Below are 13,837 nucleotides of genomic sequence, written 5' to 3'. Positions count from 1 at the left end.
GATAAAAAGCCATTACCCCTCTTCAAAGCAGGTCGCTTAAGAAGAACGAAGTCCACCCAATTTTCAAGCTGCAATACGAGGGGTGTTTAAAAAGTAAGGTGACTTTTAAAATTTCTCGGGCAACATATTTTCGATTATCGATTTTTTTGTTTTGTTATGTTGGTACACTCTTCCCTAACGTCTGTACCGAGTTTCAATTGAATCCCCTTTTTTGTTTGGTTGTGAGAGGCGTAAAGGTTACAAGTTGTTTGCGTTTTCGGCGATTTTTTGCTATCGAAAAATATGGATCAAAGAATATGCATCAAATTCCAAGATGGCCGGGAAGATGCCAATGACAACGCTCTGTACGCCCAAGCACGTCAACAACTGATGAAAACGTTCAAGCAGTGAAGAAAATTGTTTTGGAAAATCATCGAATCACTATTTGAGAAGTTGCTGAAGATGTCGGTATATCGCTATCGCTAATCGTCCCATTAGAAGAGCCCAGGTGAGCCAAGACCGAAAAAAGCACGCCAAGTTCGATCAAATGATCAAGTTTTGATCACTGTTTTCTTCGATTACCATGGCGTGGTGCATCAGGAGTTCTTACCATATAGTCGTACGACCAATAAACAGTATTATCTGGAAGTTATGCGCCGTTTGCGAGATGCAATACGAAAGAAACGTCCAGAATTGTGAAAAAAGAATTCGTGGCTTTTGCATCACGATAATGCCCCTGCTCACTCATTTTTGCTTGTGAGAGATTTTTTGGCCAAAAACAACACCACAATAATGCCTCAGCCACCATATTCACCGGATTTGGCCCCATGTGAATTTTTCTTGTTCCCAAAAATAAAGAGACCTACGAAAGGACGGAGAAAGAGACCTATGAAAAAGACCTTGCCAAGATTGAAGAGATAAAGACTGCATCGCTGGAAGAGCTCAAGGCTATACCGAAAAGTGCTTATGGGAAGTGTTTTTAGTATTGGAAAAACCGTTGGCATAAGTGTATTGTACCTAAGGGGGATTAATTTGAAGGGGACAGCATAAATATTGATAAATAAATTAATAGTTTTTCTTGAAAATACAAAATCTCCTTTCTTTTTGAACACACCTGGTATCTTTTGTATCGGAGTGCAACAAACTAATTGCCACGAGTATGGACACACACAGGTCATACTGCACACTTCGGGCTGTCTTTGTAGTCTGCGGGGACGCCCACAAGTCTGCTCACTGCACTACAAACAAGGACAGTACCGTGAATAAATGTGAAAAACAGAATGTGTACATAGTGTATCCTAAACACCACCAACGGATTGGTGGTGCCGATGCTCTACGATCTGGAAAAGAAAATCCAATTCACCCTAACTCACAAAGCGCACAACAGGCCCCAGCAGAACGGAAACAGCAAAACGAAAACTATGATGCTTTTTATCCAAAAAAGTATGATGGAGCTTATGCCATTCATGAAAACGCCCATGCAAACACTTGTTCAAAACCAGAACATGGTGATACAGCTGCTTGTAACACAAAAGTCTTAATAGTCCATTCAGGCTCTACGAATATCAATGTGGAACGCCAATGGTGTCTCACGGCATAAACTAGAATTGTCAAAATTCTTGACCGAAACCCATATTGATGTTATGCTACTGGTGGAAACGCATCTTACAAGCAAATACAACTTTCAAATTAGAGGCTACACAATCTACCGCACGGATCATCCAGATGGGAAAACCCACGGCGGAACTGGAGTTCTAATAAGAGAACGCCTTAAATACCATTTTCACAAAGGTTTGCAACAACCTTCTTGCAGGCCACATCGATACAAATTCAGTCAAGCAACGGAACGCCTTTTAATCGCTGCCGTTTACTGCTCTTCTCGTTTCTCAATCTCGGAAGGACAATTTATGGACTTCTTCATTTCACTTGGGGATCGTTTTATAGCAGCAGGAGACTACAACGCCAAACATACGCTCTGGGGATTACGTCTATTGACTCCCAAAGGAAGGCAATTGTACAATGCAATTATAAATGTGAAAAATAAACTGGACTATGTTTCCCCTGGAAGTCCCACATACTGGCCAACCGAGCAAGCTCCCAAACCTTATTGATTTTGCGGTGACAAAAAACATACCTCGCAATCTAATAAGTGCCAGAGCAATCTCGGACTTATCAAAAGACCATAGGCCAGTGCTTCTAACGCTTCTCACCAGCTTCAAAACAACGCCGTAAGGAAGCAACCCGATCACTCGACCAGGCTCTTCACCAACAAGAAGAAAATGCACAGCTGAGGTACATTCAGAATCCCACCCACCCAAATCTTAGCGCCCCAATTGAAACGACCACCCCGATAAAAAACTCTCCGGGATTCTGGGCTCGCAGCGACTAAGACCGAACTGAAACATTCGCGACACATCTCTAAAGTGTCTTCCAGCCAAACTCATTCCTCCTGCCAGTAATTCACCCAGAGTCCTCCCCTCAGCCAGCTGCTCCTTCATTCCGGCCGAACGAAATCGAAAAAGTCATAAGAGGGCTAAAACCAAAAAAGGCTCCCGGTGGTGACCTATTGACGCCAAAGATGCTGATCGAACTTCCAAAATGGGCTATAGAGGTCGTCTACAAACTATTTAATGGAATATATTTGGCTATTTCCCAAAAAAGTTGAAAGATCCATCATTATAATGATACCGAAGCCTGGAAAAGACCACACAATTCCGTCATCATACAGACCAATAAGCCTTCTATCTTGTTTGTCTAAATTGTTTAAAAAATGCTTGTTAACTCGAATAATACCACACCTGGAAGCTTGCAATATTATCCCGGCACACCAATTTGGCTTCCGAAAAAACCACGGAACCATCGAAAAAAAAGAACAGACTAAAATTAGAAATACGCTCAGCCTTCGAACAGCGAGAATACTGCAGCGCTATTTTCCTCGACGTATCTCAAGCTTTCGACCGAGTTTGGCTCATCGGACTCATGCACAAAATTAAAACGTATTTGCCAGCATACACCCACAAGCTACTGGAATCATACCTCTACAATAGGGTATTCTCAGTGAGATGCAACGCAGCTCCTTCGGGCGACTACACCATCGAAGCTGGAGTTCCACAAGGAAGCGCACTCCGCCCGTGTCTATATGTTTTGTATACTGCGGATATTCCTACGAGCGCACAACTAACAACGTCAACGTTCGCCGATGATACCGCTATTCTTAGTCGCTCCAGATGCCCAACGCAGGCAACAACCCAACTGGCTAATCATCTCACAATAGTGGAAAGGTGGCTGTCCGACTGGCGCATTAAAATAAACGAACAAAAGTGTAAACATATAACGTTTACTCTTAATAGACAAACATGTCCTCCGCTGTCACCAAATGGTATGCAGATCCCTCAAGCTAACGACGTAACGTACTTTGGCGTTCACCTTGATAGACGACTAACCTGGCGTAAGCACATCGAATGCAGGAAGATGCACGTAAAATTAAAAGCCAGCAGCCTCCACTGGATCATAAACTCACGATCGCCACTGTGCCTGAAGTACAAGTTACTACTGTACAATTCAGCCCTAGAGGCAATCTGGACGTATGGCTCCCAACTGTGGGGAAACGCGGGCAGCAGCACCATAGACATCATACAGCAGCACCATAGACATCATACATCAAAAATCTTGAAAACTATCACTGGGGCACCTTGGTATGTTCGCAACGAAAACATCCACCGGGATCTGGGCATCCTCGCAGTGGGAGACGAAGTCCAGAAACAAAAAGAGTCGTGCAAAGAAAAATTGTCTTCGCACCCAAATTTTCTTGTTCGGGGATTTACTCGGGCTTCTAGCGTATCCCGCCTGCGACGCCACGACCTCCCAACCCAGCAATCGATTTTTTGGTTAATGTGACTTATAGTGAAGTTAAAAATATAAGATTTGATACACCTCTTGTTAGTCTCGCAAAGAAAAGATTCAAGAAATAAAATCATAGTCTTAAACAAAAAAATTAAATGTGGGTCGGGTTTGATTTTATGGTTTGTTAAATATATTAACTATCACGTCGGGGCACCAATGTTTGGCCTCTGTTTTGACACCAATGTCGCCACCTTTTTTCTAAAATTTATATCGGAAAAAATTGCTTTTATTATGAAACCCTAATAGGCCAACTATATCCGATATCCAGAGCTAGGCTTTGTTTCTTTTGGCTTCTCCTCTCTGCCAAATCCAAGTAGAAAGAGTGCGGCCTGACTTAGATATTGCGAAGCTGAAGCTCTCGATAACCGAGAGGGCGACACCACCTATACATTGCGGAGCTAAAGCTTCTAAAGAGAGGTCCGTTGAAGTTCTCAGCCGTTTATAAAAATCGCTATAAAGGTAGAGGACATAAGCAAATACAAATCTAAATATATTAGGCCCCCTACTTCTTTCAAGATTCGTGTGCCCGGTCTTATCTTCAAGAAGATTTGTTCAACCAGTTTTTGGTCAGAAAAAATTTTCGTGCAAGAACATTAGCCTAGCACCGCAAAAAAAAAAATTCAAATAATATTCAAATTCATTAAGCGTCGCTCCATCAGCACTATTTTACAGGAGTTTACATCCTTTGTCATATATGGCTTCCAAAAGATTTCTTCCGAAGAAAATTTGTTCGATTTTTTAAAAATGTTACTCAGATGTGCCCCCTTAAAAGATTGTCAAAAGATTTTAACGACCCCTATATTACCAAAAGGGGTAATTTCTTATTTTGTTTATTAGGTTTATTTCTTTTGTCCGTCCGATACTGGAGTACGGTTCATGTGTCTGGAATCGCCAATATGGAGTACATTAAGACCGCTTAGAATCTGTACAAAAAAATTTCTTACTATTTGCTTTTAGGAGATTTAACTGGGATGCAAACCTTCATCTTCCAGTTGGTTGTTGATCAAACATATTTTTAATTATATAGAATTATATAGTTCTTTTGAGAATGTATTCTCAAACCATAAATCCATCCTTAAACCATTAAGGTGTTAATCAAAAATTTTTCCTACCATTATTGGTTTGTGTTGCTAACATTTGAGCTTCAATAAAGCAACACTACCTTTTGTTATTATCGAAGTAGTAATGTACATTTTATATTTTTCAGAAATAGGGCATTGTTGGGCGAGTGTTGTGTGAGTTTCCTTAAGGCATAACCTTTAAGTTTGTGCAGATTTTTAAGGATTACCCCGTTAGTTATAATTGTTTGGGTATCCTTTATGTTAGATTGCGTAAAGGTCACCATGATGGTGTCTCTTCCTGTCTGGCTATCTACATCTCTGTCTGTCACTACATTCTGGCTCACTACATTTTGGCTATCAACATCACTTTTAAGGGGTTTTACCTTGTTGGTCACAATACTTGCTGTTTTCCTTTTTTTTAAATATGATCGGTATGAGAATGAAATATTGAAATATGAATCGCAAAAGACAACGACACACGACCCATACTCAATTGTCGGACTAACCAAAGATACTTATCGAATTAGCCAAAGAAAACAAAAAATAGGGGTCATTTAATTCTTTAGAGCATTATGGTATTTAATAAAGTCAAGTCTAGCTTTTGCTTCATTAACCATTAAAGTTTAAAATCTGATAGAACGAGTTTATTTTTCTAAGGCGCGCCCATAGCCTGTTTTTTTTTTTTTTTTTTTTTTCCTTATTACTCCTCTTGGGAGCTTAGGGCCTCTACAAGGGCTCTCCACCTAACTTTATTTGCCGCTGTTTGCTTTATTGTTGTGTATTGTGTCCCAGCTGATGTTCTTCCGGGATATTTCTAGGAGTGCTGTACGGCGCCAGGTCATCTTTGGGCGACCCACTCTTCTGCTTCCTTGTGGGTTCCATTCCAGAGCCATCCTTACGATGCTTCCTGGTTCCTTCCTCAGAGCGTGGCCAATCCATTTCCATTTCCGTTTCTTTATTTGTTCCTGGATTGGGACCTCTCCTGTGCAGTGCCATAAGTCCTCATTGGATATTCTATCTGGCCAGAATACCCCAAGTATTATTCTTAGGCACTTATTGATGTAAGCCTGCAACTTAATCAATATCCTTTGAGTGGTCAGACACGTCTCCGATCCGTATAGCAGTATGGATTTTACACACGCGTCGAATATGCGCAGCTTTGTTTTTCTGTTTATCTGCTGGTTTCTCCATACTCGGTGAAGTCTTTCAAATGCAGACCTCGCTTTGCGCAGTCGGTTCTCCACATCACTTTCCACTCCACCATTTGATGTTATGATAGTACCGAGGTAGGTGAAGCTGTCCACGAAGTCGATGGTATTATCTCCGATTGTGATGTTGTTTGTGTTGGAGTTGGTGATCTGCATAGCTTTCCTTTTTGATGCGTTGATCTTTAAGTCTACTGCGCTGGCTCGGATCTCGAGGTCCCTAGCTTTGGCTTGAATGTCTTGAATGTCACAAATTTGTGAGCCAAGAGACATATGTCATCCGCGTAATCCAAGTCTTCTAGATGTCGGGTGAAATTCCAGGTGATTCCGCGTCTGTTCATACATACTTCTCTCATAATTTCGTCGACTACCACCAAGTTGAACAGAAGTGGTGATAGAGGACATCCTTGCTTGACGCCTGTGTTCGTCTGGAAGGGTGCACTAATTTTCCCGTTGTGCAGTACCGCCAGCTCAGCATCATCATACATAGCTTTCACTATGTTTATGATTTTCACTGGCACTCCCTTTCTTGCAAGTGCCCTCCACATCGCTGCTCTGTCTACCGAATCGAATGCCTTCTGGAAATCTATGAACAGGAGGTACAGCGGCGAGCGCCATTCCACAGGTTGTTCGGTTATTGCGCGTAGTGTGTTTGCCTGGTCTACGCAGCTCCTGTTTGGTCTGAAACCTCCTTGTTCATCTCGTATTGTTGGCTCTATTTTTTCCTGAAGACGTTCGTTTAGTAGAGTGGCTAGTACCTTGTACCTTGTGTTCAACAGGGAAATGCCTCGCCAGTTGTTGCAGTCACTGAGGTCTCCTTTCTTCGGTAGCTTAATGATGATTCCTTTTTTCCAGGATGTTGGGATCCGCTCACTTTCCCATATATTATTGAAATGTGGATGCAGTGTTTCGGCCATTAGTTGCGTGTTAATCTGGAGAAGTTCGGCCGGTATGCCGTCATCTCCAGCCGCTTTGTTGCGTTTTAATTTCCTGATTGCATCTTTTATTTCTCTAATTGATGGTGCCGTGGGTGATATTCTGAGGTTATTGCTCGGTACAATACTCCTGAAGTTATCTTGCGTGCTGCTCGGTTGTTCTGTGCAGCTGATCTCCATAAAGTGCTGTCGCCATCTTCGGAGTTGTGCCTCATCATCAGTAAGGAGTCTTCCATCTGTGTCCCGCACTGGTTGGGTTCGTCTATGGCAGCTTTCGGTCAGTTGACTAATTATCTGGTACAGTGAGCGCATGTTGTTCGTGTTGGCTGCGCTTTCTGCATTTTCAGCGAGCCTGTCCAGAAATTTCCTTTTGTCGTTTCGTGCTGATTTCTTCACCATCTTGCACAGTTCTTTGTGTTCTTCGCGAGCTCTGCAGTCATGATCTGCTTTCGACTGATATCCAATCCGTGCGCCTGCGTTGTCGGGTGCCAAGCATCTCCTCCGCGGTGCTCCTCAGTATACTGCATGTTTGTTCCCATTAGTGATTCAACGGTTGTGTTGAATTATCAACAGCTATCAATAATTATCAACTATCAACAGCTCTCCGATTATCAGCTCGTGGTCACTGTCGATAGACGCGCTTTCTACTTATTTCCTACTTATGCAGATGTGGTCGATTTGGTTGCGAGTATGTCCATTCGGAGAGGTCCATGTGTATTTATGGATTTCCTTGTGGGGGAATACAGTGCCGCCAATAGCCAGTTGGAAGGTCTGACATAAGTCGATTAGCCTGTCACCATTATTGCTGCGTGTGCCAACACCATGTCGGCCCATGATTGTTTCCAATCCGTTGTTGTTGGGGCCGATTTTCGTATTGAAGTCTCCCATGAGAATTTTTATGTCACCTCTTTCGATCCTAGTGAGTGAGGATGTGAGGGCGTTGTAGAAGTCGTCTTTGATGTCATCGCTGGCGTCTTCTGTTGGGGCATAGCACTGCACGATGGTGATGTGTCTAGCATTGCATCGGAATCTGGCAGTGATGATTCTGTCGGATACTGGGCTCCAGGAAATTAGTGCCTGTGTGTACTGCTTGGACACATATATCCCGACTCCGCTCCCGCCTCCATCATTGGTCCCGCTGTGCATCACTAGATTGCCGCTTGATGTTGTTGTTGTTGTCCCGTTGCCTCTCCATCTCATCTCATTGATGCCTGCGATTGCGATCTGCTTTTTCTCCATTTCTCCTTCAAACTGCGCCAGTCTGGTTGGTTCCATTAAAGTCCTCACGTTCCATTGTCCAATTCGTGTCCGTTTCGATATGAGAATGGTCGTCAACGGGTTGGGGGGGTGGTTGGTTTCTTCTCTTCTTGTATTAGTTTCGTTAATCAGTTTTTATTCGGTTGATCCGGTGATTAGGTAGGTGCAACCTATCCCAGAGGTGGGGCTGCCACCTGTCGATATCTGGGAATACCGTTTTTCGACCTCAGACTATTTCGCGTAGAAACAGACAGACAGCCAGACGGACAGACAGACGAATGTACATGCTTATATTAACTCAGGAGGGGATCCTAATCAAGAATGTGTATACATTTTATGGTCGAAGATATCTACTTCCCTTCGTTGCAAATTTTGAACACAATTATAATATCACCTTCAAGGTTATAACTTATAAGGTTATAGGTTATAAGGTTATAAGGACTTATATCCTTACCAAAAATATAAAAAATTTGAAAAATTTAACTATACATAAGTATAAGCTAGATTATAACTATACATAAGTATAGTTCCTAATACTTCCTTCCCTCTCTTTCTTTCAAGCGAACGGTCGTGTTTTTTTTGTGCGCACTGCGTTTTATTAAAAATATTGGTAAACCGGTGTTTACATACTTGTGAATTAAATCTTGTGAATCTTAACAATCTTAAAGCCTAAACCGTATCGCTTCGCGAGTGCTGTGGTATATTTGGAGTCGAATTAATAATTTGTCTAAATTCTATTCCAAGCATAGCTATGCTCTGCTTCTTCCCCGGCTTATCTCTATTTCTGCATTTCTCTTTTGCACTCTTTCAAAGCTCCCGCTTCGGCTTCTTGTTTGGCACAGTGGTTCAAGGTATTGTGTTTTTTAACTTTATAAATATTAATTTTTGTTTTATAAAATAAAAAAAAAAAAAAAAATATATAAATAAAATGGAATTTAAACTGGTCTGTGCCATTAAGTCTTGTAACAAGACAATTTCCACATCCCAGCCTAGCATCCATTGCTGGTTATGTGAAAACGTCGTGCACGCCAAGTGTGCCGGTTTCACTGCATCAGTTTCGGGTGCCATTTCCCGTAGGTCTGGGATACATTATTGTTGTGAGAATTGTCGTGCTGTCCAAGGGGAAATGAGGTCGTTCATGAGACAGACCAAAAATGGATTTAAAGAGCTGATCACTGGTTTTCGTAAAGTCAATGACCAACTCTGTGCGCTTGACACTCAGTTTAGTGGCCTTCAGCTACTAAATGAGTCCCCTAAGCGTAAGAAATCCGCTGTTTCTGATCCGCCTCAGCCTGCTCAGCCGACATTAATGCAGCCGCTTATATCTCTGGCCACCCCAAGGGCTAGAACTGAGAAAAATTCGTCCGAATTTCTCAGGGATAATGAGCAATTGTCCGATATGTCCGCCATGGCATCCCTTCAAGTGATGCCACAGGTCCTAGGGAACGAAACCCCCATTAGAGTCACCCAAAAGGGTATTCCACAGTCCGGACCACCGGCACCGACTGATGCTGGAGTTCTCGTACCTGCGACACCAAAACCCTTACAGGTGATTCCTCCATCGAAACATATATTTGTTTCTCGGCTTGCCCCTGACACTTCAGAGATTAATATCTCGGCTTATATCAAAGCCAAAACAAAAGCCGATATAAAGGTGGAGGACATACAAAAATTTAAATATAATTATACACGGCGCACGTCTTCTTTCAAGATTCGTGTGCCCGCGCTGATGTTCAAGACGATTTGTTCTCCCAGTTTTTGGCCAGAGAATCTTTTCGTCCAAGAACATCAGCCTAGTTCCGTGAAAAAAAAGTTAATAAACCAGTGGGAGTGAGACTTCCCAATATCGGAACAACTGACCAACCCTCCACCTCTTCTTTGGCCACTAACCCAATAAACTAGTTTCCTCACTAACTCTTACCTATCAGAATACTAGGGGGCTACGTAGCAAACTCCCCAAGCTATATTCTGATAGTTCTTTCTTTGCATCCCATATAATAGCATTTACAGAAACTTGGTTTAATCCGGAGATCTTTAGCTCCGAAGTTTTTCCAAGTAAGTACACCATTTTTAGACGGGATCGATCTCAGCGAAGAAGAGGTGGAGTCCTCATTTCGGTAGACTCTACTTTTGCTTCTGAAGAGGTGAAATCCCAAGAGTTTGGTGACATAGAATTTATTTGTGTTAAAATCACTATGTCCGTGAAAGCTTTATACCTTACATGTTCATATATACCTCCTATGTCTGAACCGCCCACATATTGGCAGCATTTGTCCGCTATTCGATACGTCTCTAATCTTATGACGGATCGTGACCAACTCGTAGCGGTGGGCGACTTTAATATCCCAGAATTAAAGTGGTCCAACGTCGATAACTCACCATCTTTGTCACTTATGACTTACCATGACTTCACCGCGGGCATGTTTGACATGTCCCTAGGTCAGATCGATCATGTTAGAAATTCGCTAGGTCGGCTCTTAGACTTATGTTTTGTATCTGATCCTGATGGTACTGCTCTCTCCAGTGCTTTTCCCCTTTCAACCCCAGAGGATCCATATATCCCCACGCTGGAGGTCTCAATCGAAACTACTCCTGGTATGGATCAGATGTCTCCGAGCGTGGTAAATAAGATTCGCTGTTTCCGTAAAGCTGATTTTCAGAAACTTAATAGCCTTATTAATACATTTGACTGGTCTGATATTCTGGCGTGCACTGATCTTAATGTCACTTTAGAAAAATTTTATTTTACTTTAAATAAATTTTTTGACTCATGTGTGCCTTGGAAATATCCGTCCGCTTCAACAAATCCTCCTTGGTTTACAAGGTGCCTTACTAACTTAAAAAATAAAAAAAATAAGCTTTTACTTAAATATAAAAAAACCTGCAGTAGTGTTGATTTCTCAAGATACCTACTAGCTCGGTCGAATTTTACCGTGCATAACGCTGAATGTTATAGGAATTATATTGACCGCTGCCGGATTCAATTTACTCAGGATCCAAAGCAGTTTTATAATTTTGTAAACACTTAGCGTAAACACGTATCTTTTTCACCTCTGCTTACGTTTGAAAATTCCTCTGCGACTTCGGATCAGGCCATTGCCGATCTATTCGCAGAATTTTTTCAAACAACTTATTCTCCTCCTAAATTGACTGATCAGCCTTACGCATATAACATTCAAGCAGCAAATCTTATTTTCTTTCCGTCTTTTTCTGAGAACAACTTATTATCTGGTCTTTTAAGGGTAAAACCCATTTATTCGCCAGGCCCCGACGGAGTACCAGGCTGTGTGCTAAAATACTGCGCCAGGGCTCTGTGCAAACCTCTTCTAAGACTTTTCAACTTATCTTTGGAAACCTCGATTTTTCCCCTTAAGTGGAAGGAATCATTTATAATTCCCCTACATAAAAAGGGGAAAAAGTCCGAGGCTGCCAACTACAGAGGCATCTCTAAGTTGTCGGCAATTCCAAAGTTATTTGAAAAATTAATTACCCCTCATTTGCAACACCTTCGCTCTTCGATCATCACTCCTTGTCAGCATGGCTTTATTAAGCGTCGCTCCACCACCACAAACTTATTGGAGTTGACATCCTTTGTCATAGATGGCTTTTGTAAGGGATATCAAACCGATGTAATTTACACAGACTTCAGCAAAGCATTTGATTCAGTTAATCACTCACTCTTGTTGAGTAAACTGAATATGCTGGGTTTTCCTATAGACCTCTTAACGTGGATCTCCAGCTACCTAGATGGAAGGACACAAAGAGTTTTATTTAAAAACAGTCAGTCCCGTCTGGTCCGTGCTACATCCGGCGTCCCTCAAGGAAGTCATCTTGTTATTATTTTTTACGCTTTATTACGCTTTTTTACCGTTATTATTTACGCTTTTTATAAACGACTTGCCCCCTGCTTTAACGAACTCTCTAGTTCTTATGTATGCAGATGATGTAAAGCTTTGTCTTCAGTACAAATCCATCTCTGCCCAATACAGTCTTCAGTCTGACCTTGATAACTTTCAAAAATGGTGTTTAGCTAATGATCTAATACTTAATGGATCTAAATGCAAACATATGTCTTTTTATCGTTCTTGCCCTCTGCAAGCTACTTATTCTATTAATGGGATTGCCTTAGAAAAATTAACCCAGGTTAATGATCCCGGCATCCTATTAGACATCAAACTTAAATTTGCCGACCATATTTCCTTAATGGTTAATAAGGCTAAAGGAGTCCTTGGTTTTATCAAAAGGTGGTCAAAAGAATTTAATGACCCCTATATAACCAAAACACTAATCATTTCTTTGGTCCGTCCTATACTGGAGTACGGTTCATGTGTCTGGAGTCCCCAATATGGAGTACATCAGGACCGCATAGAATCCGTACAAAAGAATTTCCTAACTGTTTCACTTAGAGGTTTAACTGGGATGCAAATCTTCAACTTCCATCTTATAGTAGTAGACTCTTACTCATAAACTTACCTAGCTTAACAAATCGTAGGACAATGCTCGGTGTAGTTTTTCTGCATAACCTTATTAACGGGGATGTAGATAGCCAGCATTTACTAACACGCTTAAATTTTAACATTCCTAATAGAAGGACTCGAAACTTTAGTTCTCTGTTCCTTAGCCGTTGTAGTTCGACATATGCACTGCATGACCCTTTTAGGGTATTATGTTCGAACTACAATGGTCTCTACTCTATTACATCTCTTTCCTGTCCCTCTAACTTAAAATATAGAATTTTAAATTTCCTTACTAACTCCTCTTAGCTTAATAATTAACAAATAACTTAATATATTCTAACAAATCGTTTCTTGAGCGCCCCTCGGTCGTCTGGGCCTCTAAGCTTTATGATGAATACAGGAATGCTAGCTGATGCTCTTATTGATGCACAAGCCATTTCCAAATTCTGAAAGACCGGTAAAAAAAAAAAGTATAAGCAAAGATTATAAAGTACATAGATGGGACATCAGGGGCCAAAACGGTCCACTTTTTTCGTTGAGATTGTAGGAGTGGGGGGAACGCACATGCATACGATTCTATTTTTAGAACTCTTTACACGTATGTGTAAACAAAATGTGTGGCTTTTTATGCAAGTGTGACTGCTCGCACTAAGGCGTAAAGGTGTTTTGGCTTCCAAATTTCAATTTCTCTTTTATGTTTCCAATGCGCCGATATAGTAGCAGAACCATTAGTATTTTTGATCACTGCTGATCGGGTCAGGATGGTAGCGCAATGCCTTGAGTAGTTGCTCTTTATATAATTTTTCTATGCTCTAATCCTCCTAAGGACTTAGCATTTTTTTTTTTTATAATTATTTGTTTATTTATTTTTAATTGTAGAATGAGTCCTTTCTTCATTTTGTTATCCGACGCGTCACTTATTTTTACAAAAATTTTAATAGAATGCAATTAAAAACAAAATATGAAAGCTAACTTCGAGATTATGAGAATATTAGATTAAAACCAATTTATTACAATTCAAAAATTAAAAAATGTCCAAA

At 41.2% G+C, this 13,837-nt stretch overlaps 1 protein-coding gene across 5 annotated transcripts in view; it reads left to right on the top strand.

Moving 5' to 3' along the window:
* Window positions 1-13,837, top strand: part of Myo81F (Myosin 81F) — a 550,527-nt gene that overhangs the window by 184,788 nt on the left and 351,902 nt on the right. The gene's annotated exons all lie outside the window — the stretch shown is intronic.

The sequence above is a fragment of the Drosophila bipectinata genome, chromosome 3L (assembly GCF_030179905.1).
Source record: "Drosophila bipectinata strain 14024-0381.07 chromosome 3L, DbipHiC1v2, whole genome shotgun sequence".
Taxonomy (NCBI): domain Eukaryota; kingdom Metazoa; phylum Arthropoda; class Insecta; order Diptera; family Drosophilidae; genus Drosophila; species Drosophila bipectinata.
This window is presented reverse-complemented; position numbering and strand designations above follow the sequence as displayed.